We start from the raw sequence: 6000 nt of genomic DNA on the forward strand, positions 1-6000 counted from the left end.
ATGTATTGACATCTACAGCACTTGTTAAATGAACCGTAAATCCAATACACTAAAGTCATTTTCAAGCGAATCAAATCAGGTTTCAGTCAAAAGGATTACAATTGTCATATATTTAATAAAGCTTCGCACTTTCCTGGTGTCTCCAGCTAGATCATTTCAGACACAGAGAGAAAATTGTGAACCTATGAAAGAGCACAAGCTAAATTGGACACACTGCAAGCATACTAAACACAGGGTGAGGAGTTTGAGGATGATAATTGACTCTAATTGACTACTTGGTAAAGCTACCCAGGCATCCACAGGCACACTCCTTACTAATCCGTTTTCAACAGATGCTATTTTCTTCTCCTTAGATAATTTATACTTTCTTATTATAAACCACATTGTTTGTATTTCAGAGAATCTTTTCATTTTAAATCTTGACCTCCTAGTCCCCCTCTGAAGTAATGGCTTTGTGGGACTATGGGCCCTGCTGCAGTATGTAAGGATCAGGCAGCAGCACTATGCATAGCCCTCCTCAAAGTTCTTTCTTAAAATGAAGAAAATTACCTTCCAAGCCTAGGGAAGCAATGAATATGATGAGTGAATACTCATGTGTTGTCTCTTCCCCTCACAGCCCCACTATTGGTCTTCTTTTAATACTGGTCTAAAAAGCCTTGACCCACATGTGAGTGAGGACAGCATTAACTCCTAATTTTCTTTTCTCTTGGGATCAATGACTTCCCAGTAAATCCAAGTCTGTCAGTGCCTGACTGTGGGAACGGGGGGTTTCTGCACGGTCGCTGGACAGACTCAGGAGCTTATTATTTTCTATTCTTCAGGGTTATATTTTATTATTAGGCATGGGTATAAGAGAGAGCTTAGAGAGAGGTTAGAGATTAGAGGTAAGAAGAGAGAGGCAAGAGAGAAAAGGAGGAGAGGAGGAGCGGGGGGAGAAGAGAGGAGGAGAAGAGAGGGATTTTCCATTTGCAGTACAATAAGTATTATTCCATAATGAATATTCTAAGTTCCAATAACCAATCTAATACAATATACTTATTTCCTAATATTTTCATGCAACCTATAGGAACAACTAAATTACCATGTTTTATAGCTTTACCCTTATCTTCAGATCTTTCCTGCCAGGCTTGGGACAGGATATCTGCTAGTTCTTTGGAATGTATGGTATTTGGTATTATCTAAACAAAAGAAGAGGCCTCAAACCTTAACATAACTATTTTCAGCATCTATGTCAAATACTGCTAACATCTCTATTTCATCTATTGTTTCAGAACTACTTGCTAGGCATTCATAAGTCTTTGCTATTCCTTCACCAACACCTGACCATGTGCACAGTACAAAAGGTGATGTCAGCAGAGGATAAAGCCAGTTTCTCCTGTCCTGCTCCTCCAGACTACCATATTTCAGCTTGTTTAAACCAAGATATTTGTAAGTCCTAATTCAAATTCAGTAAAGCTACAAATTTGAACTAGCAGATTTGTCCAGCCAGATTTTCCTCCAACCTCACACAGACACTTTCCCTAAGTGGCATTAGTTCTGCTTAGCTCATTTCCCAGAAACAGAAAAGAGCAAAATGTAAATTAAAAAGGAAATATATATGAACCAGCTCCTCTATCAACATAAATTGAACCTGGTACCAGTGAATTACTCTGACACTTAGTATCTAAGGAACCAGCTCCTTATCAAGAATTTATATAGATTAAATTCATTTACTAGGCCCAACTGTAAACAATCTTTTTTGGCCTCTTGCTATCTAAACCCCAGGCAGACTATCTGTGCAAGACCTCCTCCTCCTGCCCTTTCCTTGGAGCAGTGCAGTTTCCATGATCTGCGCCAACAATAAAAAGATGCCCCTTGGAAGAGATAGCCACAGAACAAAAGGCCACACCAAATTCATGCAGCCTGGAAGAAATTCTGCTGATCAGTCAAAAATAATTGGTGACCTTCTAATATGAGAAGAAACCTCAGTAGAAGGGATGGAAACAACTTGCTTCCATTCATGCACAAAGCTGGAATGTTTGGAGAGCTGAAGCTGTCCAGTTGGATGGTACTCTCACTCCTTCAGCCACTTTCTATCCCTATCTGCCATTTTCCACAGTGCCTGTGGTGTTTTCAGCTTGTTCCTGGAGGACTGTGGCATAAAGTCACCCTGCTAGTGTATTCAAGGACACTTTTGCAAGACACTGTTACTCACCTGACATATTTATAGGCTGATGGTGAAAGTGACAACCACCCACAAAGTGCATCTCATTCCTGTATCGTTGCTGAAATGCTGGATCTGGCCCTAGAACAGTGCTTTTGAACCTCTCAAGTCAGCCAGCTGGCAGGGAGTCAGCCAGTCCCCTGAACCCAGCACACAGGCAGGTCTTGGACCAGGACAAGCTGGCACAGCTCAGCAGAAGGCATTGGGCCATTTGCTCAATGTGTTCGCTATCAAGTGAAAGGTCAGTAACTCATTGCAGAAAAACACAGGAAATACTGGTAAACTGAGGTGAAAACACAGCCTCAGAGTGAAGATGGTTAGAGTGAAGATCACACCTTGGAACAGATTTATTTTCAGTGGCTTCTTCCTTCCAATTCTCAAATTCTTTTTTGTCCCATTCAGTTTTCCAGTATATTTTTGTTTCTTACTCCCCTGTGAACATGCATCTTGCACACAATTTTATATAGGTGCAACTCCTTTCCATTGCTTCCTTGGACTGCTCAGTTTGTGTCCATGTCCATCAGTAGATGGATGAGGATGCCATGCTGCTGGCATCAATTCACCTCAGCCATTTCTGCAGTGAGATGGGAAGGCTGCACCCTCCTTGCCACATCAGTCCAGTGTCAACTCTCCTACACTTTAACCACAATCACTTTATCCCCCTCCACCTTGCAAAATAAGAGAGTAGGTATTAATTTAGCAGCTGTAAGGTTGCTTTACATCCTACAGAGCCAGCTGACATGGGGTACCTTCACTGAATGCTCACCAGAGAACCAAAATATTGGTGGGGTAACCAGCACTCTGTTTGATGCAGGAGCTACAAACTGGAGATCTCTGTTACAAAACACATGAAAAAGAATAAAGTCTATAGTTTCAATGTAGGTGAGTCTATAACACACACCCTCTGTGAACCACATCTTCTTCAGGGGATTAGGGGACCACATGACTGCACTGGGATTCTCCTTATAGAAGACAAAAAACCTGCAGGGCAAGCAGGGAACAGATTCAAGGAAATGCCTGATCCATTGGGTAAAGGGAAAGAGGTTCGAAATACATACCAATGAATGGGAAATACCAAGAAATTGAGGTTAGTTCAGAGCCAGTTACAAAAGCTCTGAACAAAGAGTGTCTACATGAGACTTTAAAAGCTAGTAGCAGATCCAGAAATAAAAGAAATTAAAGTGAGTTGTAAAGGAGTTATATGAAATCCCCAACATAGTAACAGGTCAGAAAGGTTGTTTCACTGTAGAGCTCTCTAAACACAACACAACAAACAAGCTTGCTAATGCTGAGAGAGTCAAGATAATTTTCTTTTAGTACAGAGTCTGTGTGCAACCATAGTGCAAACCAGTCAGAGACTGCATCAAGTCACATAATCAGCACAGAAAGATAAAAACACCTTCCTCAGACATCTTTGATGAAGGCTTCTGACTCTTGAATTACCTGCTATGCTTCAATTTATTATTTTTGATGACAGTATTTTGTTTTCATTCAAACTAATTATGCCCAAATCAATGCTAATGATAGATTTGGCATCAATTACCCCTGTAGATGCTCTCAACTTAAATCATCCTTTTGCATACAGATAATTCCCTTGGCTACCTCCTGCCAGAGCATCGACACCTGAGTATTTATTTCACTAATTATTTTTTATGCACATCACTGGCATTTGATATAAACTACAGGAATATAAACAGCTTCCCCTTCCTGTGCTGTCCAGAGACATCAGAAGATGGGCTCCCTCAGCAGTGAGACATTGTCTAATAGTCTGCTCAGAAACTGCACTGAAACAGCTGTGTTCACAAAATCTTCCTCAGTCGTTGACCCCGTACCAGACAAGGTGTCCAAGCAGGTCATTTGTGGAGTCTTATCAGTACAAGACCAGATTAATTGACATTTTTTTCTGACATTCTGACTCAGAATGTAAAAATCATCTCAAATAGCCCATCTACTGAAAATTGTGCTTACTTCTGAGACAAGTAGGATTAGTCTCAGTGACAGATTAATTTGCTTTTTTGATACAGAACCAGCACTCTGCGGGATGAACACAAACACTGCAGGCTCCAGAAGATTGCAGGAGAGCATTCCACCTCAAAGTCTCTGGTTCAGGTTCCATCTAGAGGTAGGGACAGAAGATTTTTTTAATGTATGATGTTCAATGGTCTATGTGAAATGAGTTTTGTTGTTGTGCCTTCACTTCAAGTTGACACTACTGACTGTCATAGTGGTGAGGCCAAGGACTGGGCAAACGCAGTGAGCAGTGAACCCTCCTGAGTTTCCATAAAGGAAAGTCTGTCCTTGAGCTGGCTGTAATGCAGTTGTTCAGCAACAAAACAGAGGATTTCTTGACACTGGGGCTTAATAGCTCACTTCTTGCCACCAGAATTAAAATTGTTCCAAGTGAATGCTGAAGGCAGCATTCATAACCCAAAAGAACCAGTTAAAACTCAGATCGATTCACAGATGAATAGGCTGCTCTCCTCTGAAAGTTTCTCCTTTTCTTCCTATTTGCAGATATGTTGCTTTCTCTAAAAGAAATATATACAGTCCCAAAGCCTAGGACAATGCAGTTTTGGAGCATTTCCAGAAGCACCAGATGAAACACATTGCACCTGGAAAGGTCTTGCTGTGGACAAATGGAAATAAGCCATAAACTATTTTTCCTTTATGTAATCCCACACCACCATAATACTGCCCAGAGGCCTCATTCCCTACCTGATATGCATAATGAGTTACTTTCACTCCTGTGACATAACACACTTAATGTATCTTAAGGCTACTTGAGATTTCCCAAATTGAAACACTGTTTTAAAGGCCAGAACTTGAGACACTTTTCTTCAGGGAGAAGAGGACTGCCCAGGAAGGCTGCTCTGCTGGGCTCAGCTGAGCCACAGCAGCAAAAAAAGCACTGCAGACTGTCACTGAGAGCAGCTGCACTGAGCACGGTGCTCTGGGGGAAGGGGAGACCCTGGAGAAGGAATGCAGAAAGGCTGCTGCATCCCCCCAGCCTCAGGGCCTCCTAAACCCACGCTGCAGACACTAATGTGATCCTGAAAGAATAAAGAGCTGTTCTGATGCTGTTCTGGTCACCTTCCCCCACAAAGTGCATCCTTTGAGAATAGTTCTAGCCACACCTCTTCCCCCAGTCCATGCACATGAGATAGGATAGGGAAAGAAAAAGGCAACCTTGTGCTTTGCCTGCAATGAGTAGGGGAAGCAAGAATTCAACTAATGTGTTTTCCAGATCTCGCTATGATGCTCTATAAAATAAAAACAGGTTCTTGCACCAGCTAGTCACCCACAACAATTTATAGCACATGATTTGGGGGCAATAACCTGTGCACACAAAACGTGTCAGTTCTTATTATTCACTGTAAACATGTCATCAGCATGGAAATATGCTCCACAAGGCTACTGGGGTTGGTCCTGAAATTGTAAACAGCCCATTAAATAGGAGCAGTAAAGTGCTGTAGATCTTGGTCAGTTAAAAAGCACTAGACAGACTTTAAACCAGAAAAAAAAAAATACTTGACTCCATCTAAATCCCTTTCTTGCAATCCAACCCAATGCTCCACTGCAGAAAATTGAGGAGAAAGAAAGCAAGCAGGTAAAACCCACACAAGGACAAAAAATACAAGAGCACTTCATAGCTGCTGGCTGCTAGAACACCAACACCAGCATGACAAACACTTCTCTGAAAGAGAGGGATGAAACAGAGGCAGGGGATGCCTATGAGCACACATCCTTGTTCAGATCAAAGGTGCATCTGAGCCATTGCAGGCAACAGAAACAAGAAC

Source organism: Erithacus rubecula, assembly GCF_903797595.1.
Source record: "Erithacus rubecula genome assembly, chromosome: 15".
In the NCBI taxonomy this organism is placed as follows: Eukaryota; Metazoa; Chordata; class Aves; order Passeriformes; family Muscicapidae; genus Erithacus; species Erithacus rubecula.